Raw genomic sequence first — 23,849 nt, 5'->3', positions numbered from 1 at the left:
TTTACTGCAGAGGTAGGCACTCCAGAATCCTTGGGAGAGGGCTGGCCCTGGACCAGTTCTTCTCTGAGGCTCTGACTAACCTCTGGGTAGTCATTTCCAAGGAGACAATCAAGGGGGAGGTCTGTACTGACTACCACCCTTCTCCAGCTAAAAGTTCCACCCACTTCTATGGGCACAAAAGCCACAGGCCTATTAGTGACCCTGTCTGGGCTAACTCTTACTCTGGCCATCTCACCTGGGATGTACTGGTTTGAGAGCACCAGCCTGTCATGCACAATAGTGTGACTGGCACAAGTGTCTATGAGGGCAGTGGCTGGGATTCCATTCACCTGTAGGTGGTGGAAGTGTCTACTTCCCTCTGGAATCTCCAACTCACCTGTTGGGCCCTTTTTCCAGTTGAAGGCTATGAAGACCTCCTCATCTGAGGAGTCATCCCCAATGGCTACACGGTCACCCCTGGGATTTTGCTAGGGGGTTTGTTTTTGGGACAAGAAGTGTCCTTGGTGTGGTGCCCTGTCTGTTTACAGTTATGGCACCATGCCTTAGTGGCATCCCAGCTCTTACCCTGGTACCCACCTTTGTCTTGGGTTGTGTCTCTGGGCCCACCCACCTGGTCTGGTTTTTGGGGGCCTACAGGGGACTCTTTTTCTTTGTTTCTAGTGTCACCCACTTTCTCCTGGGGAGGCTTTGTAACCCCTTTCTTTTGGTCACCCCCAGTGGAAGTTTTGGTTACCCTAGTCTTGACCCAGTGGTCTGCCTTCTTTCCCAATTCTTGGGGAGAAATTGGACCTAGGTCTACCAGATACTGATGCAACTTTTCATTGAAGCAGTTACTTAAAATGTGTTCTTTCATAAACAAATTATAAAGCCCAACATAGTCATACACTTCATTTCCAGTTACCCAACCATCCAGTGTTTTCACTGAGTAGTCAACATAATCAACCCAGGTCTGGCTCGAGGATTTTTGAGCCCCCCTGAATCTAATTCTATACTCCTCAGTGGAGAATCCAAAGCCCTCAATCAGGGTACCCTTCATGAGGTCATAAGATTCTGCATCTTTTCCAGAGAGTGTGAGGAGTCTATCCCTACACTTTCCTGTGAACATTTCCCAAAGGAGAGCACCCCAGTGAGATTTGTTCACTTTTCTGGTTACACAAGCCCTCTCAAAAGCTGTGAACCATTTGGTGATGTCATCACCATCTTCATATTTTGTTACAATCCCTTTGGGGATTTTCAACATGTCAGGAGAATCTCTGACCCTATTTATGTTGCTGCCACCATTGATGGGTCCTAGGCCCATCTCTTGTCTTTCCCTTTCTATGGCTAGGATCTGTCTTTCCAAAGCCAATCTTTTGGCCATCCTGGCTAGCTGGATGTCCTCTTCACTGGAGTTATCCTCAGTGATTTTCAAGAGGTTGGTCCCTCCTGTGAGGGAACCAGCATCTCTGACTATTATGTTTGGACACAGGGCTTGAGAGGCCCTGTTCTCCCTAGTTAGGACTGGTAGGGGGGAATTTTCCTCCAAGTCACTATCTTCATCCTCTGTGTTGCCATCCTCAGAGGGGTTGGCTTTTTCAAACTCTGCCAAAAGCTCCTGGAGCTGTACTTTGGTAGGTTTGGAGCCCATTGCTATTTTCTTTAGTTTACAGAGTGACCTTAGCTCTCTCATCTGTAGGTGGAGGTAAGGTGTGGTGTCGAGTTCCACCACATTCACATCTGTGCTAGACATTTTGCTTCTAAAAGTTGGAATACTTTTTAAGAATCTAAAACTAGTTCTAGGTTCTAATTCAAACTTTTACCAAACTTTTAAACTCTAAAAGAAATGCTAAACAGGATCTAACACAAGGCCCTAGCAGGTCTTTTAAGAATTTAGAAAACTTTTCAAATTGCAAAAATCAATTTCTAATGACAATTTTGGAATTTGTCGTGTGATCAGGTATTGGCTGAGTAGTCCAGCAAATGTAAAGTCTTGTACCCCACCGCTGATCCACCAATGTAGGAAGTTGGCTCTGTATGTGCTATTTCAAAGTAAGGAATAGCATGCACAGAGTCCAAGGGTTCCCCTTAGAGGTAAAATAGTGGTAAAAATAGATAATACTAATGCTCTATTTTGTGGTAGTGTGGTCGAGCAGTAGGCTTATCCAAGGAGTAGTGTTAAGCATTTGTTGTACATACACATAGACAATAAATGAGGTACACACACTCAGAGACAAATCCAGCCAATAGGTTTTGTTATAGAAAAATATCTTTTCTTAGTTTATTTTAAGAACCACAGGTTCAAATTTAACATGTAATATCTTGTTTGAAAGGTATTGCAGGTAAGTACAGTAGGAACTTTGAATCATTTCAATTGCATGTATACTTTTCAAGTTATTGACAAATAGCTACTTTAAAAGTGGACACTTAGTGCAATTTTCACAGTTCCTGGGGGAGGTAAGTTTTTGTTAGTTTTACCAGGTAAGTAAGACACTTACAGGGTTCAGTTCTTGGTCCAAGGTAGCCCACCGTTGGGGGTTCAGAGCAACCCCAAAGTCACCACACCAGCAGCTCAGGGCCGGTCAGGTGCAGAGTTCAAAGTGGTGCCCAAAACGCATAGGCTAGAATGGAGAGAAGGGGGTGCCCCGGTTCCGGTCTGCTTGCAGCTAAGTACCCGCGTCTTCGGAGGGCAGACCAGGGGGGTTTTGTAGGGCACCGGGGGGGACACAAGCCCACACAGAAATTTCACCCTCAGCAGCGCGGGGGCGGCCGGGTGCAGTGTAGAAACAAGTGTCGGGTTCGCAATGTTAGTCTATGAGAGATCAACGGATCTCTTCAGCTCTGCAGGCAGGCAAGGGGGGGCTTCCTCGGGGAAACCTCCACTTGGGCAAGGGAGAGGGACTCCTGGGGGTCACTTCTCCAGTGAAAGTCCGGTCCTTCAGGTCCTGGGGGCTGCGGGTGCAGGGTCTTTTCCAGGCGTCGGGACTTAGGTTTCAGAGAGTCGCGGTCAGGGGAAGCCTCGGGATTCCCTCTGCAGGCGGCGCTGTGGGGGCTCAGGGGGGACAGGTTTTGGTACTCACAGTCGTAGAGTAGTCCGGGGGTCCTCCCTGAGGTGTTGGTTCTCCACCAGCCGAGTCGGGGTCGCCGGGTGCAGTGTTGCAAGTCTCACGCTTCTGGCGGGGAGCTTGCAGGGTTCTTTCAAGGCTGCTGGAAACAAAGTTGCAGCCTTTCTTGGAGCAGGTCCGCTGTCCTCGGGAGTTTCTTGTCTTTTCGAAGCAGGGGCAGTCCTCAGAGGATGTCGAGGTCGCTGGTCCCTTTGGAAGGCGTCGCTGGAGCAGGATCTTTGGAAGGCAGGAGACAGGCCAGTGAGTTTCTGGAGCCAAGGCAGTTGTCATCTTCTGGTCTTCCTCTGCAGGGGTTTTTCAGCTAGGCAGTCCTTCTTCTTGTAGTTGCAGGAATCTTTAAAGCTGCTTCTTGAAACAAAGTTGCAGTCTTTTTGGAGCAGGTCCGCTGTCCTCAGGAGTTTCTTGTCGTCGTCGAAGCAGGGCAGTCCTCAGAGGATTCAGAGGTCGCTGGTCCCTTTGGAAGGCGTCGCTGGAGCAGAGTTCTTTGGAAGGCAGGAGACAGGCCGGTGAGTTTCTGGAGCCAAGGCAGTTGTTGTCTTCTGGTCTTCCTCTGCAGGGGTTTTCAGCTAGGCAGTCCTTCTTCTTGTAGTTGCAGGAATCTAATTTCTAGGTTCAGGGAGAGCCCTTAAATACTAAATTTAAGGGCGTGTTTAGGTCTGGGGGGTTAGTAGCCAATGGCTACTAGCCCTGAGGGTGAGTACACCCTCTTTGTGCCTCCTCCCAAGGGGAGGGGGTCACATTCCTATCCCTATTGGGGGAATCCTCCTTCTACAAGATGGAGGATTTCTAAAAGTCAGAGTCACTTCAGCTCAGGACACCTTAGGGGCTGTCCTGACTGGCCAGTGACTCCTCCTTGTTTTTCTCATTATCTCTCCTGGACTTGCCGCCAAAAGTGGGGGCTGGGTCCAGGAGGCGGGCATCTCCACTAGCTGGAGTGCCCTGGGGCATTGTAACACGAAGCTTGAGCCTTTGAAGCTCACTGCTAGGTGTTACAGTTCCTGCAGGGGGGAGGTGTGAAGCACCTCCACCCAGAGCAGGCTTTGTTTCTGTCCTCAGAGAGCACAAAGGCTCTCACCGCATGAGGTCAGACACTCGTCTCTCAGCAGCAGGCTGGCACAGACCAGTCAGTCCTGCACTGAACAATTGGGTAAAATACAGGGGGTATCTCTAAGATGCCCTCTGTGTGCATTTTTTAATAAATCCAACACTGGCATCAGTGTGGGTTTATTATTCTGAGAAGTATGATACTAAACTTCCCAGTATTCAGTGTAGCCATTATGGAGCTGTGGAGTTCGTTTTTGACAGACTCCCAGCCCATATACTCTTATGGCTACCCTGCACTTACAATGTCTAAGGTTTTGCTTAGACACTGTAGGGGCATAGTGCTCATGCACATATGCCCTCACCTGTGGTATAGTGCACCCTGCCTTAGGGCTGTAAGGCCTACTAGAGGGGTGACTTACCTATGCCACAGGCAGTGGGAGGTTGGCATGGCACCCTGAGGGGAGTGCCATGTCGACTTAGTCATTTTCTCCCCATCAGCACACACAAGCTGGCAAGCAGTGTGTCTGTGCTGAGTGAGGGGTCCCTAGGGTGGCATAAGACATGCTGCAGCCCTTAGAGACCTTCCCTGGCATCAGGGCCCTTGGTACCAGGGGTACCAGTTACAAGGGACTTACCTAGGTGCCAGGGTTGTGCCAATTGTGGAAACAATGGTACATTTTAGGTGAAAGAACACTGGTGCTGGGGCCTGGTTAGCAGGGTCCCAGCACACTTCTCAGTCAAGTCAGCATCAGTATCAGGCAAAAAGTGGGGGGTAATTGCAACAGGGAGCCATTTCTTTACAGCAGGTGAACATTTGCCTTTGGAAGTCTCAGAAACTTTTTGAGGAGAGACTTAGAGTTTTTAAGAAGCAGCTGTGGTTATCTGCAGGTTATGTCTGAGTAGTGTGTATTACATAATGGACGGGGCTGTCTGAAGGCTATTTCAGGGCCAGTGGGACATTCTGAGACTATTTCATGGTCTACCATGGGCCAGCTGTGCAGCTTGAAAACCCGCTATGGGTATTTTATGTGGCTTCTGGGTCTCTAGAGTCAGATGTTATCCTCTGAATGTGGGGTGTGTGTTTCTAATGGCCTGCTGTAGGTTTTTGAGGGCATGCTGGGAGTGTCTGGGGATAGGTTGAGGCTTTGAGGAGCCATCTTAATATCTCTGTAAGTTCAGAGCTTCTGAACAGCAGCTGGGGTATCTGGATGTAAATTAGGCTGGCCAACTCACTCCAAGCCCTTAGAGACACCATCTCAGTCTTAAAATTTTGACCAACAAATCATTGTCTTCTGATGTGCTAAGTTAATGGAAGAAAAGCAAAATTACACCACTCAAAATGCATTAGATGCATTAGGTGATCACATTAAAGCTGAGGACTGGAAACAGAGTGAATAATGACCTGGAAGAAGGTGGTCATTTTAAGATAATCTAAAAGAAAACAGAAAGGCGTAGAGGTCGTGTGGGACAGTCTTAAAATTTGGATTAGTAAATGACATGCTCCTAGTATGTCATCCTCTCACATGCTTTTATTATATGTTTATTCACATAATATAACGATTTCCTCTGCAATAGCAAGAAACATAAATAAATCACAAAAATGGTTGACAGCGGTGCCAAAACGAAATATTAATTATTAGAAGCTTACAGGCATCAGCAATCACAAGCTGTGCTGTAAGTGCTCCTCTGCTCATATTTTTTAATATGTATTTAAAGATTGATATTTTTTATGCTTGTGCGTGTTTGACATTTCATGCTATGAATGGGAGAAATGTGGAATTACTTTGTCACTGAACATCCTTTGAGAAATGCCAGTTTTGTGTTACTAGTACAGTATAAGAAGTCTTTAAGAGCTGTTTGAATCACAACATTTAAAATATGACCCCAAATTAACTTTTGTCCTTTTCTTTTTTCTGTCTTTATTCTTCTTCCCTGTCTCTAATTACCTTGCTTTCTGTATCTGACTGCATGTAGCTTTAAAGTGAAGAGTGGTAACTCAGGTTGGTAATGACGGGAGACGAGCTATGTTTGTTTTTGTGTGCGATAAAGGGGTAATTCTGAGGGTGCCTTGCTGTTCCGCCAGTGCCTCCTGTGGACCAAGAACTGCTGATGTTCCTGATGATGGCTCACTCACGGTTGTGCCCCTTGAGACTAAGCCCCCCCAGTTTGGACCCAACAATATGCAAATCAGTGTTGACCCTGCCCCTCAAGGGAACAGTCCTTCCCGAACTGCCAGGCTAGGACCTCCCTGAACCGGAAACAAGCATCCTAGGGCCGGTTTTGGGGTATCAACCCTCATCAGCCAGGCTAGCTTGAATCCAGTGGCACAGTGAGCACTGGACCAATGTCTGGACATACCCTGGCGGCTTAGGGCAACCTTTAGCTTCACAGAAGGATAAAGGACAGAGTGCTGAAACTTTTCAAACACTCACCCCCAGTCACAGATCTGGGTTGAATCAATTGCTCTTTTGCTCACTATGCCACCCCAGTTTGGATCCAGCTTTATGCAAATCAGTCTTGACCCTGCTACCCAACAATCCAGCCCGCATTGCCAAGGTCAGGTCCTCCCTGGACTGGAAACAAGCATCTTGGAACTGGTTCCAGGGTTCACCAATCATCAGCCAGGCTAGCTTGAATCCAGTGGCACAGTGAGCAAGGGACCCATGTCTGAGTGTACCCTGGCCACATAGGGGACTTTAGCAACACAAAAGGATGATGGACAGAGTACTGAAACTTTTCAAACACTCATTCCCTGTCACAAATCTGGCTTAGTTCCATCTGTCCCAGGATGCTTGTTTCCGGTCCAGTGAGGACCTGCTCAGGCAGTTCGGGCTGGACTGTTCCCAAGGGGGGCAGGGTCAAGACTGATTTGCATTTGGCTGGGTGTAGGAAAGTACCATCTTGCCTGGCATGTTACCCCCATTTTTCACTGTATATATGTTGTTTTAGTTGTATGTGTCACTGGGACCCTGCCAGCCAGGGCCCCAGTGCTCATAAGTGTGCCTGTATGTGTTACCTGTGTTATGACTAACTGTCGCACTGAGGCTCTGCTAATCAGAACCTCAGTGGTTATGCTCTCTCATTTCTTTCAAATTGTCACTAACAGGCTAGTGACCAATTTTACCAATTTTCATTGGCATACTGGAACACCCTTATAATTTCCTAGTATATGGTACTGAGGTACCCAGGGTATTGGGGTTCCAGGAGATCCCTATGGGCTGCAGCATTTCTTTTGCCACCCATAGGGAGCTCTGACAATTCTTACACAGGCCTGCCACTGCAGCCTGAGTGAAATAACGTCCACGTTATTTCACAGCCATTTTACACTGCACTTAAGTAACTTATAAGTCACCTATATGTCTAACCTTTACCTGGTAAAGGTTGGGTGCTAAGTTACTTAGTGTGTGGGCACCCTGGCACTAGCCAAGGTGCCCCCACATTGTTCAGGGCCAATTCCCCGGACTTTGTGAGTGCGGGGACACCATTACACGAGTGCACTACATATAGGTCACTACCTATATGTAGCTTCACAATGGTAACTCCGAATATGGCCATGTAACATGTCTATGATCATGGAATTGCCCCCTCTATACCATCCTGGCATAGTTGTCACAATCCCATGATCCCACGGGTCTCTAGCACAGACCCTGGTACTGCCAAACTGCCTTTCCCGGGGTTTCACTGCAGCTGCTGCTGCTGCCAACCCCTCAGACAGGTTTCTGCCCTCCTGGGGTCCAGCCAGGCTTGGCCCAGGAAGGCAGAACAAAGGACTTCCTCAGAGAGAGGGTGTTACACCCTCTCCCTTTGGAAAATGGTGTTAGGGCTGGGGAGGAGTAGCCTCCCCCAGTCTCTGGAAATGCTTTCATGGGCACAGATGGTGCCCATTTCTGCATAAGCCAGTCTACACCGGTTCAGGGACCCCTCAGCCCTGCTCTGGAGTGAAACTGGACAAAGGAAAGGGGAGTGACCACTCCCCTGACCTGAACCTCCCCTGGGAGGTGCCCAGAGCTCCTCCAGTGTGCTCCAGACCTCTGCCATCTTGGAAACAGAGGTGCTGCTGGCACACTGGACTGCTCTGAGTGGCCAGGGCCAGCAGGTGACGTCAGAGACTCCTTCTGATAGGCTCCTTCAGGTGTTGCTAGCCTATCTTCTCTCCTAAGTAGCCAAACCCTCTTTTCTGGCTATTTAGGGACTCTGCTTTGGGGATTTCCTTAGATAACGAATGCAAGAGCTCATCCGAGTTCCTCTGCATCTCTCTCTTCACCTTCTGCCAAGGAATCGACTGCTGACCGCGCTGGAAGCCTGCAAAACTGCAACAAAGTAGCAAAGACGACTACTGCAACTCTGTAACGCTGATCCTGCCGCCTTCTCGACTGCTTTCCTGGTGGTGCATGCTGTGGGGGTAGTCTGCCTCCTCTCTGCAATAGAAGCTCCGAAGAAATCTCCCGTGGGTCGACGGAATCGTCCCCCTGCAACCGCAGGCACCAAAGAACTGCATCACCGGTACCCTGGGTCTCCTCTCAGCACGACGAGCGAGGTCCCTTGAATCCAGAAACTCTGTCCAAGTGACTCCCACAGTCCAGTGACTCTTCAGTCCAAGTTTGGTGGAGGTAAGTCCTTGCCTCCCCACGCCAGACTGCATTGCTGGGAACCGCGACTTTTGCAGCTACTCCGGCCTCCGTGCACTTCCAGCGGAAATCCTTTGTGCCCAGTCCAGCCTGGGTCCACGGCACTCTAACCTGCATTGCACGACCTCCTAAGTTGTCCTCCGGCGGCGTGGGACTCCTTTGTGCAACTTCGGGTGAGCACTGTTTCACTCCACTTCGTAGTGCCTGTTCCGGCACTTATGTGGGTGCTGCCTGCTTCTGAGAGGGCTCCTTGTCTTGCTCAACGCCCGCTCTGTCCCCAGACGCAATTGGCGACATCCTGGTCCCTCCTGGGCCACAGCAGCATCCAAAAACCCTAATCGCACGACTTGCAGCTAGCAAGGCTTGTTTGCGGTCTTTCTTCAGGAAAACACTTCTGCACAACTCTCCACGGCGTGAGGGACCCATCCTCCAAAGGGGAAGTTCCTAGCCCTTGTCGTTCCTGCAGAACCAGTAGCAGCTTCTTTGCATCCACAGCTGGCATTTCCTGGGCATCTGCCCATCTCCGACTTGCTTGTGACTTTTGGACTTGGTCCCCTTGTTCCACAGGTACCCTCGACTGGAAATCCATCGTTGTTGCATTGCTGGTTTGTGTCTTTCCTGCAGAATTCCCCTATCACGACTTCTATGTCCTTTGGGGAACTTTAGTGCACTTTGCACTCACTTTTCAGGGTCTTGGGGTGGGCTATTTTTCTAACCCTAACTGTTTTCTTACAGTCCCAGCGACCCTCTACAAGGTCACATAGGTTTGGGGTCCATTCGTGGTTCGCATTCCACTTTTGGAGTATATGGTTTGTGTTGCCCCTATCCCTATGTGTCCCCATTGCATCCTATTGTAACTATACATTGTTTGCACTGTTTTCTAATACTATACTGCATATTTTTGGTATTGTGTACATATATCTTGTGTATATTTGCTATCCTCATACTGAGCGTACTCACTGAGATACTTTTGGCATATTGTCATAAAAATAAAGTACCTTTATTTTTAGTATATCTGTGTATTGTGTTTTCTTATGATATTGTGCATATGACACTAGTGGTACTGTAGGAGCTTCACTCGTCTCCTAGTTCAGCCTAAGCTGCTCTGCTAAGCTTCCATTATCTATCAGCCTAAGCTGCTAGACACCCTATACACTAATAAGGGATAACTGGGCCTGGTGCAAGGTGTAAGTATCCCTTGGTACTCACTACAAGCCAGTCCAGCCTCCTACACTGGTTCCTAACTGGGGTGCCATGGTGAGCAAAATAACAATAGATTAAACCCTGATCTAGCCCTGAGTTTCTGGTTGTCAGAGTTTGCACTATTCACAAGCAGGAACCACAATCCTAGATAGGGTAGGTCAGATAATCACTAAAAGATAACCTGTGCTCACCCTCTCGAAGCATGGCACAGAGCAGTCAGGCCTTTCTAAAGAGGCAAAGTGTAGAGTATTTAAAGTATTTGTGCAACACAACACACAGTAAAACAATTTAAACACCACAAAAAGACTCCACAGCAGGTTAGAACAATAGACAATAATTTCATAAATAAATCGAGACCAAAACAACAGAAATCCAATAAGTGTTAGTCGAGTTATGATTTTTTAAAGAATTAAGAGAGTTATAGCACTCAGAAGCGATAAACGCAAGAATTTTGGGAGGATATTAATTTTAATAATGTTACATCAGACTATTATACTAATAGGAAGCCGGTTGCAAAGGAGTAATTTAAAAGTAACAGTATGCAGTAGAGGCTCCAGACTGCTGATCCTAACTCCCATGTAATTGGTGGTTGAAACCACTGCTGGAACTGCATCCGCCAGCTTGAAATTGAGCAGAAGATGCTTTTTAGCCAGGTTTAGTTTATAGCCAGAGAATGCACCAAACCTATGAGGCTTGCCTCAGGCGACTTTAATCTTAATCTATTTCACTCACCAAGTGAGGATCATGTGCAAATAGCGGTCCCATTGCCCATCCGAAATTTGCCTTCCCAGAGAAAGAAAGATAAAATTGGTGATAAAGTTAATTAAGCGCTGTGAGTTAGCAGGCCTTTTTGCACTGAATGGGCGGTTGCTGTCAGATACGCTGCCTACTTGGACAAGAGCCTCGGAAAAGGTGGTCTCATATCTAGGCTATACCCTGGTAAATGCTCCCTTATTTAAATTTGTGAGTGATTTTAGAATTCAAGATCATCGAGGAAGCAAACATAACCCACAAATAGTCACAGTTCAGAGCAAAGCATGTATCCAGGAAGAAACAAATCTCCTTAATCTGGAGCTCCGCTCTGAAAACTTGAAGTGACTGAAATGGAGTTCTTATTCGGTCAAAGCACAAGCGGAGGAAGAGGTTTTGATCCTGGAAAACATGGCCAAATAATCTTTAAATGCAGTCGCCACATGGGAATCATTCTCAAAAAACCTTATCAACCAATCTTCTGCAAAGGGTAGGTCTAGGGGTGCATATTTGGGGCACAGTAACAGCATACCTATGCCACAAGCAGTATGGCTGAGGAAATCAGTGGTGAATAGCTTCATGAGGCAACTGCGGAAACATCCAGAAGATGGAACAATCCTAAAAAACACTAGGGAAGGAAAGGAAACTGCTAAAAAGGGACATTTGGCTCTTTAAAAAATCAAAGCAAGAAACGCTATGGGGAAAATTACATTATGCATCGGCATTTCCAAATTCTAGATGCTTCTGGAGATTAGTCAACAACATTGAAAAAGGTCCCAGGGCTGCCAACAATGCAAATATAAATGTGGAGTCATGGGTGGGATACTTGAAATCCCACTTCAAGGAATCATCTTCAGTAGATGCTGGTCCAGCTCAATGGGAGAAGGGCGCTGGTGGGTCTGAGGTCCAGGAATCCATTATGTTTATTCCAGTCGAAATAACCATGACAATAGAAAAATCAAGCCCAGACTGTGCACCTGACCCTTACAACAAGATGGTCTGCTTTTTTTTACTGTAATGTTTAATTATATCTTGGCAACAGGTACTGTTCCAGGCAGACAGCTGGAAGGACTCAATAATCCATCCTATTTATAAGGGAGGGAAGGCCTCCCTACCATCTAACTATCCTCTAATCGCTCTTTTGGATGTGGACCTCAAATACTTTTCCATAGGAATTTTGCAGCACTTAGAACGGTGGGCCTCGGACAATGGCAGGCTCTCCATTAACCAAACAAGTTTTACTAAGAAGCAGGGCTCCTTAACCAACCTTATGGCATTAAGTTGAATAATTAATAGAACAAAGGCTTCAGGGACCCTCTCTATATGTGTTTTGTAGACTTTAAATCGCATTTGACTGTGTTTCCTGAGACAAATTGTGGGCAAAATTACAGCAGTGAGGGCTACCAGCAAACTTACTGAATGCCATTATTATGCTCTACTCTACCACCTAGGTAAAAATCAAACTTGGGGACGGTTCCTACTTATCCAGACCTATCAAGACCACAGCTAGCCTGAAGCAGGGCTGTTTGTTGGCTCCACTTCTTTTCAACCTGTATGTAGCAGACCTACCTCCAGTTTTAGATAATCAGGCAGCCCGATCCTTGGAGGTCGCCAAATATCTAACCTAATTTATGCAGATGATCTGTTATTGTTTAGGAACTCTAGAATAGGCTAAAAGAAACTTCTGAATAGTTTAGGAGGATATATGCTGGCCAATGATCTGGAAATAAATCAAGGTAAAACTAAAATAACCCCCATCAACCGCAAACCCACTTTACATCGTAAGTGTCATCTGAACGGTTAGTATTCTGAGGAAGTGTCAACATATCTGGGGGTCAGGATTGACTCAAAAGATACGTTTGCAGGCCATAGAGAAGTAATCAGGGAGAAGGCTCAAGCCGTAATTAATGCTTTTGGAAACCTAGCAAAATCAATCTTTGGGCCCCCTCTTAAGCCGATGACCATGGTTATAAGAGCTAAATTACTCCTGACACTTTCTTATGGGACAGAAATAATGAAGTGGGCGGAGGAGGCCTTGTTAGATAAGTTACTAGTTAAGTTGTATAAACATATCTTTCGGTTACCTAGATCTGCCTCTCCGGCCCAAGTTAGACTAGAATTTTCCTTAGTAAAGCAATTACTGTCCAGGTCGGCAGCATTTATCAAGGGCTGATACAAATTACGTCTTTCCACTAAAGGGACCCTAGCCAATTTAGTCTGGCAGGAAATCAATCTTGAGTGGGGTAACAGTAGCTTCAAGGAGCACTTGGAAAAAAGCGTAGCACAGCTGGAGCTGGGTGACCTATGGGGTAATCCATTGCCTGTCCCAGTCTTTAGGAAAGCAGTAAGTAAATCAGTTAAACCACTAAGCTGGCTAGAAGATACGGAGGGGCTATCCACACGGTCACACGTATGGTTGGTCTCAAATTCATATAAACTAGGTAAGGAACCACCCATCCTGTCTGCTCCTCTTTCCCTGAAAATCAAACAGAGCCTTTTACGACTAAGATTGGGAGTTCTTCCAACCCTTGATTTCCTACCTAAATGGAAAAAGGAGGCTGGGACACAACCGCAGGATGGTAGGTTATGCCATCAGACTAGGGAGACGCTGCCCCATGTGGTCTGTATATGTCCAGTCCTGGTAAGCCAGAGAAGGGAGCCACTGAGAAGGGAATTTAATGTCCTAGGAGTCCAATCCTGTAGACCGGCCGTCATGACAGCATTTGACCCAAGCAATGAAATGTTAAACATTAGACTAGTTCAGTTCCTGATAACTTTTGCCTCTCTGGTTGCCTCACCCTGCTCACTTTAATGAAGGAGAAGGGGCTGTTCTGACAAATATTTTCATCTTAACTTTTAAGGTCAATGGAATAGGATATGTTTTCCTGCCCAGCAAATCCCTTGTATGTCAAGGTAAGTGAGGGTTATAGATGCTTTTAAGACCAAGTTTAGTTAGAGTGGGGGAATCAACCCACCTAACACTTGCACCCAGTCCTTTAGACATCTTGAAGCAATTAATCAAGGGGTAGGTTGTATTTTCATCAATACGGCCCTGGAGCATCGGGTCTTATATTATGATTGTGTTTTTATTACAATGGTGATTTATTGTCCTATGGTTGGGTGCTACCTGTTATCTTTGCACTGCACTTTATTAATGTCAGCATAACAGCCTTGCTTGCCAATGATGAGGATCTAAAGAATGTATGGGCGGGTTATTGGGCAAGAATATTTATGGCACTGACAAACAGGCCTGCCCCCTCCCAGACAAAAGGAGATACAGTTTTGAAAGAATCGCATTTAATGTGATAATGTGATGGACAGGACGATCTCTGGCTAAGAATTATGCCTGAGTTTTAGGCGTTTTTATTATGAGTTTTTTTTAAATTATGATCACGTTTTTCCGTTTTGACACTTTTGCATTTGCACCTTATCTAGCATAATAGTTCTGTATGTTAATCGCGAGGACTTAAGGATGGTTATGGGCGAATGGGTAAGAACACTTTCGGTATTGTTAACCTGATTTTTCTTTTTTAGATGTTTTATGTTTTTTATTAACTAATAAAGTATTTTTTCACTGCTTCACTACTCCTGCATCAAGGTTAAAGCACCGGTTCTGCTCCAAGCAGCCTGGAGATGCACCGATTTCTCTGGTGCAACTATCTGGTTCACTTCCAGTGAACCAGGCACAGGAGCAGGGGAGAGACTTTGATATTCCTATATCTCAAGCAACAGGAGGCAAGCCAGCAAGCTACTGGAGGTAACTCCAGGTGCAAGGCAGAGTTCAGGTCTCCTTCAGCAGAGTCAGAGAGCAGCAGGAAGCAGGGCAGCACAGCTGAAAAACAGTCCTTCCAGGTCAGCAGTCCAGAAGAATAACAGTCGTTGATACAGCACAGCAGTTCTTCCGACAGAGTCCATTTGTAGGACCAGAAGTGTCTTATTTGGTGGGGTCAGAGACCCAGTAGTTATACGCAGTTGTGCCTTTGAAATGGGGGTGTCTTCAAAGAAGGGTCTTTGAAGTGCACAGAGGCCCTTTCTTCCCAGTCCTGACTCCAGACTATCAGTAGGGAGTAATCAGTCATTTGTGTGGGGACAGGAAATGGCTACTCAGGTGTGTCAGCCCCTTTCGCTCTTCCTGCCCAGGAACAGTCATCAGATTGCAGATGAGTGCCCAGGCTCATCTAACCTTCCTGTGGGGGGCACGGCCTGACAACATGGTCGCCAGGACATGACCCCCTGAGCTCTCACTCAGCCAGGGAATAATTTCCCCTAAATCCTGCAGCATCCTGCTTTAAACAGCATTTAATCAACAAAAAGGAGCTAAGAGACATGACCGAAGTCGTCTTTTGAACACAGGGGCCCAGTAACACATTGGATGTGAGAAACGCTCGGATTGCAGCCTGCAGGGCGTGTTCAGAGATGAGCGTGGGTGTGGTAGAGTGGCAACCCTACACTGGTGGCACAGCGACAAGGAGCGTACCTCCGGACTTGCAGAGAGGGCCTCGGAGGAGAGTTCGCTGACAGTGGCCAGCTGCCTCCGAGGAGCAGGGTCAAGCCGGCCACTCAGGTGGAGCCTGCAGAAAGAGAAGGCCGTTGGACGCGGAGTGACAGAGGACTAAGGTTCGAGGTAACCACAGCAGCAGTTGTACAGTGGAAATTTCTCTCGGGCTCTGCCCGGGAAAGAAGGCAGATACAGGTACTTTCATCGCAGGTGGCGGAGGGAGTGCAGCTGAACTGACAGACTGCTGGGAGATAGAATAAGAGCGTGGGTACGGGCGAGCGAAGGCCTGTAGGATTGAGCGGTGACATGGGTGTCCAACGGGACACTACACACCAGTCTGACACTTTCACAGCAGGCATAAATGAAAAAGAAAACAAGAAAACCAAAACACTCTATATAACAAAGAGTATGCAGCAACAAGTAGGTTTTTTTTCTTTTTACTTTCCCAGGTGCCATTTCACATTTGGGGAAATAGAAAGAATCCCTGGTTCCTGGAGGAACGTACCCGGGGAAAGGTAATTGACACCACAGTTGATGTTCACAGTGACACTACGTTACCTAATGCGAATGACACAAGGAGGAGGTCTGTGGCTGGGAACCCCCTGGGGGAGTCGGGGCCGGTTGATCCCAAGGGGTTGGGCGCATCTTGTCCCTTATGAAGGTGAACTGATAAATCAAACACACTGGCAGCGGATCTGGAGGCAGCTGAGGCATAGGAACTGGGCACTGAGTGAAGTCAGACACCACCGGTCCAAAGTATTGAACACCATAAGAGTGGAAAAGCCCTATTCTAAGCAACTCTACTTCAACAGATGAGTACTAACTAAAGACAGATAACATGGGAGGAGACAAGCCAGTACAGACTGGGGGAACAAACACAATAACGCAGTATACCACCCGGCGACAGCCCACCCCTAGGCAGTCGGGCACACTGCATGATGAACATGTTGATAATGGAGCCGCGGAGCCCACCAGGGTGGACCTGCTGGCCGCCATACAATGATCCAGAAAGGCATTGTAATACCAAACAGAGGCCATTTCGGAGCTGACCTAAGAAAGGTCTCTGATAAAGTGATCAATTGTCAGGGCTGCCCTTTCCTCGGGATCTGCACGTCGCTGAACAAGAGGCCCACCTCCAGGCAGCACCAACTCAGAATGCCGTGATGGCGCTGAGCTTTGGAAATGCCAGGTGAGGGGATAGGAGATTAGGAAGGAAACCGGTAGGAGGGAGATCTGAAAGGCAAGGGTTAACGTAATACAAACACAACTATATGAATGTAACAGTTATCACACAGTAGAGCAGATAATCTTGGCATCAGCAATGTTGTTGAGTGAAGAGAGCGAGTTTTCACAAAGTTCACTTCCAACTTTCACAGCCCAACATGACAAGGAGCTAAAAAATCACAACGAAGACTCACTCGATATCATAGGAGTTAAACTATCGCAATTCCACACTGAAGGAGAAACCTAGTAACAAGATCCTGCTATCTAAACATGCCGCCAAAATAAAGTCCTACAAAACAAATCCAAAACTCAAGCGGAATTTCTGTCCCTTCCAACTGAGGGTTTTCACTAGAGAAACGCTAACTGAGACGTCCTCCCCTCCCTGAGAACAATATTGGAATGATCATCAAAGTCTTTAAAACAGGGAACAGCAGTAAACACAAATACAATGTTTCAAGTCTTTCTTTAGATGCCAATAAAAGCGGACGCAGATGTACAGGGCAAAACTTTTGTGACTCTGACCTTTCGCCTTCGCTTCCGGGAATAATTGCAACAGAAGTCTCTGTTGCGGTGAAGCGTCTGGTTCCAGGTTGCCGAGGGATACAATAGTATCCAGATACGAGCGAGCTGCTCGGAGGAACACACTCACCGTAATGAGTACGACCTACTTGTTTAAAGGGGCTGAGATCAAAGGGAGCACTGGGGAGATTAGCTCTTCCTTGCACAAAGCCTCCAGAATAGTGAGCGAGCCCAGTAGGGTGTGGCTGGTATTTATAGAGCAGCTACACCCCAAGATGGCCGCCGCCAGTGCAAAGCTGGGAACGGTAGTCCAATCATAAACCCCAGTTTCCACAGAGTACATGGCAGTGGTAGTTGCAGCGTAACCACCAATGACCAGTGCCTGCAGCCCAATGTGCTCTACCACACGGGGGTGCAGAGAGCCAGCTTTTGCATAGGAATTGACTATTAGCAGAGGTGTAACATGAGAACTGCGGATGGCTGCAGTGGAGACACTGGTGGAGGCGGGCCCTGGACTGCGCGATACCGTGCCCCTGACACCAATGCAGAGAACAACATTGAAAAGGAGAGGTGAAGAATCTGAAACATCAGATGCCCACTATGACTACCACTGTCACAGAGCTGAGTAAGAAGGCAGAGGATGCAGAGGGCCGCTCAAGATGCAACAATATTTGCATCCTGGGATTCCCAGAAAAAGCAGAGGGCCTAGCGATGGAACCCTTCTTAGGGGACTGGATCAAAACAACACTAAAACCAGGTGCCATCTCAAACTTTTTTGTAACAGAACGTGCCCATAGAGCTCTGGTCCCCCCCATCTCCCCGGGTGCTAATCCTCGGGCTATTATAGGAAAAATACTCAATTATAGAGACAGAGACTGCATCCTGAGAACAGTCTGGGAACAAGAAGTTCTCACTTATGAAAGCAGCAAAATTATTTTTTTTCTGGATTATATAAAGTTTGTGCAGGGCAACGTAAATCCTTCATAGCTGCGAAACAGAAACTGAGATTTATGGGTTTGTGGTACATGCTGTTGTACCCGGCAAAGCAAAATGTGTTACATAATGGCAGAGCCCATTTTTTGATCGACCCAAAGAGGTGTGGGAATGGCTTGATATGTGGCAAGTGACTACTACTCCAGGTGGCGGACCGGGCCATCGATGAAAGAGAGGGCCGAGATCACAAGATGCCACAGAACACACACGCACCGACTAGCGCATCCTGAATTTGTCCCCAGGGGAACTGGCGAGGGTGGAGATTGGGCGTGACAGAGCAATGGGCCTAACAACACCGACACCCCTGGCAGAGGGGAATGAGTCACCAGAGCAAACACGAATGGAGAACTCATCCCCTGGAGCCACAGGCCCCATATCGGGATTGGTTCCAGTCACAGCCCTTGTGGAAGGCGAGGTGGGGGAGGAGTGAGAGGTCATGAAAGGAGGGCATATGGAATCACTATACACGTGGTATGGTCGAGGGCATAGATGCACAACATGGTGTTCACGTATGATGTGATATCTGTTGGGTATACTTGTTGACACAAAATGCAGCTGCATACAATGAGGAGGCAAGCGAGTCCAGCTACAAGATGTGCTAAATTTACTAGCAGTGATTTGCTAAGGGAAATACTGGACCATATGATCTCATGATGCCAAAGACTTTGTATAAACTCCTGTCCTGGAATGTCAGATGTCTCAACACATGTACAAAATGGTGCAGAGTACTATCGCTCCTTAAAAGACAGAAAGTTGGCATAGCTTTTTTCCAGGAGACTCATTTAACAGAGACTGGAGCTACTAAACTAGCCAAAGAATGGAGAGAGCAAACTTATAGTGCCACCTTCTCCTCATATGCTAGAGGAGTGCTAATATGGATAGCCCCTTCTGTCCCTTTTGCATTGACATTTATGAAGGCTGACATTGAAGGTAGATACATAATGGTACAGGTTAAACTAGATGGCACAGAACTGATGCTTATTAATTCCTATGGTCCCAATACGGATGAAGATTATTTTTTTCCCTCACTGGTGGATGTCATAGTAAGTGAGGACTTAAGACCGCCAACCCCCTCAACAGGGCACAAAGCCCAAGATGACTGACAGTTTGATAGAAACGATGACACACCTGGGGTTTAGTGACATCTGGAGAAACACACACCTGAGGGTCAGGGAATACACATGTTATTCAGCTACACATAGTACATTTAGCAGACTAGATTGAATATTGGTAACACAAAGTACTGCTACTAAAATACAAGATGTGGTTCACTTGACATACTATTTATCAGATCACGCACCGGTGTCATGTCAGTTTCAATCGGGGATGAGACTCAATCCCCATTTTTGTGGAGATTCCCATCTGAAATACTGAAGGACAAGGTGAGTAGGGAATCAGTAAAGGACTACTTGACAGAATATATAGACACAAACTGGTTGTCCGCCCAGAGCAGCACAGCGGAATGGGAAGCACTGAAGGCAGTGCTGCAGGAAAATGCATGGGTCTTACCTGAAGGGTGAGACACATCCTCCAACTGCAACTCCTGCACCAAGAGGAAACACTACCCATGTTTCAGAAATAGATGGGTGGGCAAAAGGATAATCAGGACACAGAGACAAAACTTTTGACGCAGCTGACAGACACCAGAGATAGGTTGGACTAGTACACACTGTAATAGTACCGTCAGCTGCTCCACCAGGAAGGAGACAGGTCAGGAAGACTTTAGAGCTTGGCAGCTCACCACAAAATGCCATATAGCTGGGCCCTTTGTCTTACGGATTCCTTGGGGCAGGGAAGTACGGACGCAAAGCGCCATACTAGAAGTCTTTATGGATCACCTGGAAAAAGGTTACAGTAACCAGAAGTCCCAGAGCAGGAGAGACTCCTAAATTATCTGTTCAAAATACAAATCCCACAGCTAGGAATGGAGGCAAAACGCAAACTGGGCTCCAACATAATGGTGGAGGAAATCCGCTCTGCTATAAAGTCGCTACCTAGGGAGAAGGTGCCTGGGAATGACGGCTTTACGGCGAAGTTCTATCAGGCGTGCAATGAAGAGTTGACTCCAGGGCTATTAGAAGTATATACGGCATCTTTGGAGAACGCAGTCCTTCCGGCGTCGATACGAGAGGGTAACACTTCGATGCTATTGAAGCTGAGTTGTTTGATCCATCCTGCAGCCCAATCACAATGATAAACATAGATAGGAAAATCCCTTGTAAAACACTAGTAATACAACTAGGCCCAGAAATTACCCAGCTGATACACCCTGACCAGTAAGGATTCATACCAGGGAGAAAAACCACAATGAATATTTGGCGACTAATGCATGCCATGCATGAAACAGAAGATAGGGAGGATGAACATGCCTTGGTACCTATTGATATCGCCAAGGCCTTTGCTACAGTGAACTGGTGTTATCTCCTTGCAGTCTTGGAGGCAATGGGATTGGGCCCCAATTTCCGAAACTGGGTGACCCTCCTCAAAAAGGAACCCTTGGCTAGGGATAGGTTGGGAAGGCAATGCTCTGACCCTCTAACAATTACGGGGGCACTAGACAAGGATGCACACTATCCCCCTGCTGTTTACAATTGCGTTAGAGCCATTTGCTTGAAGGCTTCATCAGGATATAGGGGAGTGGGGAATCTGGGTGGGAAATGCTCATCACCTAATCTCCCAATACGCAGACAACACTCTCTTTTACTTGACCTCTCCAAGAGACTCCCTCCCCTTGCTTCTGCGATACCTTGATGATTTGGGGGACATGTCATGATTACAAAAAAAAGTCATGGCTAAGTCCTTGATATTTTCACTGGGCTGCATGGCAACACAGCCTCCAGCCACATTGCTGGTCGTTCTTCTAAGGTGGGAAACTGAACAATTTCGCTATCTGGGAATAATTGTGGCCCACACACCCCAAAACCAGAACCAATACAATATAGGCCAGGTAACAGAAGATCAGACAAATTCTGTAGGGTTCTGGAATACTCTCCACCTGTCCCTCTTGAGCCGTGTGGCAGTAGCAAAGATGGTTTTCCTACCATGCTGCCTTAATACCTTGCAGCCTTCACTGGATACGTTCTCAAGGGCCACATTCAATTGTCTGGATTCCTTATTGGCCACTTTGGTGTGGGCCAGAGGATGCAGTGGAATGAAGAGGTCTGTTCTACACTTGCCCTTAGAAGAGCGTGGACTGACAGTGCCAAATATGGAACTATACTACCTAGCCTGCCAGATGCATCACACAGCCCACTGGTTAGCTGAGGGGGACAACTGGGAGATGAAATACTCACGGATGATACCACCCAAGAATCACTGCCTGAACAACTCTACCAGAGTGGAAGATGCATTCCAACTGCCCCCTACTTAATTTGCATTACAGCTGTTCTGTGGGAAGATGTGGTAACAATAGTGCTGAAGGAGGCCCCCTTTGCTAGGGAGTTTGACTTCTGGGACCTACCAGCGCTCCAGCAACTGACCGTTATGGTCGACACTAGTACCTGGAGAACTGGTGGGTGCTTAACATTGAGTTATCTATACACTAACACACTGTTCATCACATTTGAGGCAGCACTAGGCTCAGAATAAATAAGGTGATCACCAAAGGCTTCACCTGCTGCTTGGGCCGAGGCGTGGGGCACTCTTTCTGTGCCTTGCAGAATTCTTCCCCGGTGGGCCCACCCTCAACTTGCCAGCCAGCAAGTTCAGGTAGGTCACCTAGGGCAGCAATGCCCTCCCTGGTTGGCTCAGGGGCCTCCTCCTCAGGGACCCCCGTCAACCACCACAGGAACTTCTGGGACTGGGTTCCAACTGCCCCTTCCTCTCTTCTTGGCAGCTGTCTGGGCCATTTGTCCAGGCTCCACACGCCCTTGACTCCCATCCCCGGCAGCCTTTGACCTTGTGGTCATGCAGACCTACCCAGGCAATCCAAACATCTCCAAGTGAGAAATTAGCCCTCCAGGTGGCGTGCTCAAGGTCATTGCCTAACAATCTACAGGCGTGGCAGGACTCACAGCTACTTTCAAAGTACCAGAGACCCCTCCCCCCCCCACTGAAAGGGAACCAGAGCTACTGGTAGGTGGCTCTCACGCTTTTCAGCGACTATGACTTCGTAGAATGTGTTCAGTAGGACCTACTCTGTGGACACCAGCTGACCTCTGACAGTAGTCATGCTGACTCCTGTGTCACGCAGAGCCTCCACCCGTTGCCCATTGATGGTGACTCACTGCCTCTACTTGGAAGTATTTGCAGGCATGGGAGCCTTTGGTACCATCTCTGCATCCCCCAGGAACACTAGGGTTACCTCTATCTGTTCCCCCAAACTAACTGGATGTACCTCCTCCCGAGCGCTACACTAGCTAACCCAGGTGACTGCCCTCCAGTGGGGACTGTGCCCTCTTGGGACACTTGGAGTCACCCTTAGAGTGACCATACTTAGTGCACTCTATGCATTGGGGTACAAACTTCCATGTCTTACTGTCAAAGAACCCCCTCTTTTTAGACTCACACTGGGATTGGTGACCAATATTCCCTTGGGAAATATTTTGGGGGCCTTTTGAGAACTCCTTATTTTTAAGTTATTCTCCACCCTCTTTCTTCTGGTGGGAGCCATGACCACCTTTGTGGGTGTCCCCCCAAGATACCTTTTTGGACACTGGTGCTAGCCCAGAGGTCCATCTCCTCAGCAAGCTTTCTTGGATCAGTCAACTTACTGTCAATCAGGTGCTAGCGCAACTCTGTAAAGCAAATACTGAGCATATGCTATCTCAGGATCAAATTATATAATCATTTACTTTACTGCCCTGCACCCATCCATTTAGTGCTTTGCTAGACAAATCATAAAAGTCTACCCAAGTTTGGTTGGAGAGTTTGGTAATGTCCCTGAATTTCTGGAGATACTTTCAGGGGTCAGTCCAAACTTGGCAATTGAAATGGCTTTCATGAGCATGTACATGTTCTGATCCTCCCAAGTATTGGCATGTGGTTCCACAAGCCCACCCCCAATTTCTCTTCAGGAACCCCATGAGCCCTTAGTGCAGCTTCATAAGCAGAAAACTACTTGTCAATGTCATCTCCCACCACATAACTTGGCACCACATCTCTGGGTATACAAACCTTTTTGTCTCCAGCAGGTCCTGTATGTATGCTGCCACCATCACTGCTAGACTCAGACTGTCTAGACTTTAGGTCCAACTCCTTTAGACTCAGTTCATGATCCAGAAGTAGTTTATTTTCAGCCAAGGCCCTCTCATCTGCAGCCTCAGCTTGTTTGGCTTCTCTCTCAGCTTTCCTCTCCTCTACCTCAATTTTTAATCCTGCCAATTGCAGTTGAAACTCTCTCCCTCCTTTCCTCTGCGGTCAGGCCGTAACTTGAGACACTGCTCCCTGGTTTAGCATGGGGCACAGATCCAGGAGTGTCATCCCCCACTGCTGTGGCAAATCCTCTGAAGAGCCATCCTCTTGCTCTCCCAAGTCAACATGCTCTTGTGAACGGGCCCCTGCCCAGGCCCTTAGCGCCTTTTGGTACTCCTCCTTCTTGAAGGCACCCCGGGTAGGTAATCCCATCCCCTTGCAGAACCCTTTCAGCTGGCTGACAGTGTATGCCTTCAGCTTAGCTTGGGTAAACTCTCCAGCTCCTCCTTGAGACCCAGCCAGAGACATGTTGTATAGGGTTAGATTAAAATGTCAAGTAGGAACATTGCGGCAAAAAGAGAACAAATCAAATTGACCTTTAACTGTGGGTAGGTAGTGTGCACGTAGCTATTGTATGTCACTGCACAAACAGAAGTCCTATCCTCACCGCTGATCACAAATGTTAGAAATGGGGTCTCTAATTGGCAGAGGTATACACCTCTGTCCAAGTAGGGACCACAATCCTAGTAAGGGTAA

General features: G+C 47.4%; 1 protein-coding gene across 9 annotated transcripts in view; it reads right to left on the bottom strand.

The window, feature by feature from the left end:
* The window catches only part of ARHGEF4 (Rho guanine nucleotide exchange factor 4), a 1,288,638-nt gene that overhangs the window by 40,250 nt on the left and 1,224,539 nt on the right, over positions 1-23,849 (bottom strand). The gene's annotated exons all lie outside the window — the stretch shown is intronic.

This window comes from Pleurodeles waltl, chromosome 11 (assembly GCF_031143425.1).
Source record: "Pleurodeles waltl isolate 20211129_DDA chromosome 11, aPleWal1.hap1.20221129, whole genome shotgun sequence".
Classification (NCBI taxonomy): Eukaryota; Metazoa; Chordata; class Amphibia; order Caudata; family Salamandridae; genus Pleurodeles; species Pleurodeles waltl.
Note: the sequence above shows the minus strand (reverse complement) of the source record. Positions and strands in the feature narration are given on the sequence as shown.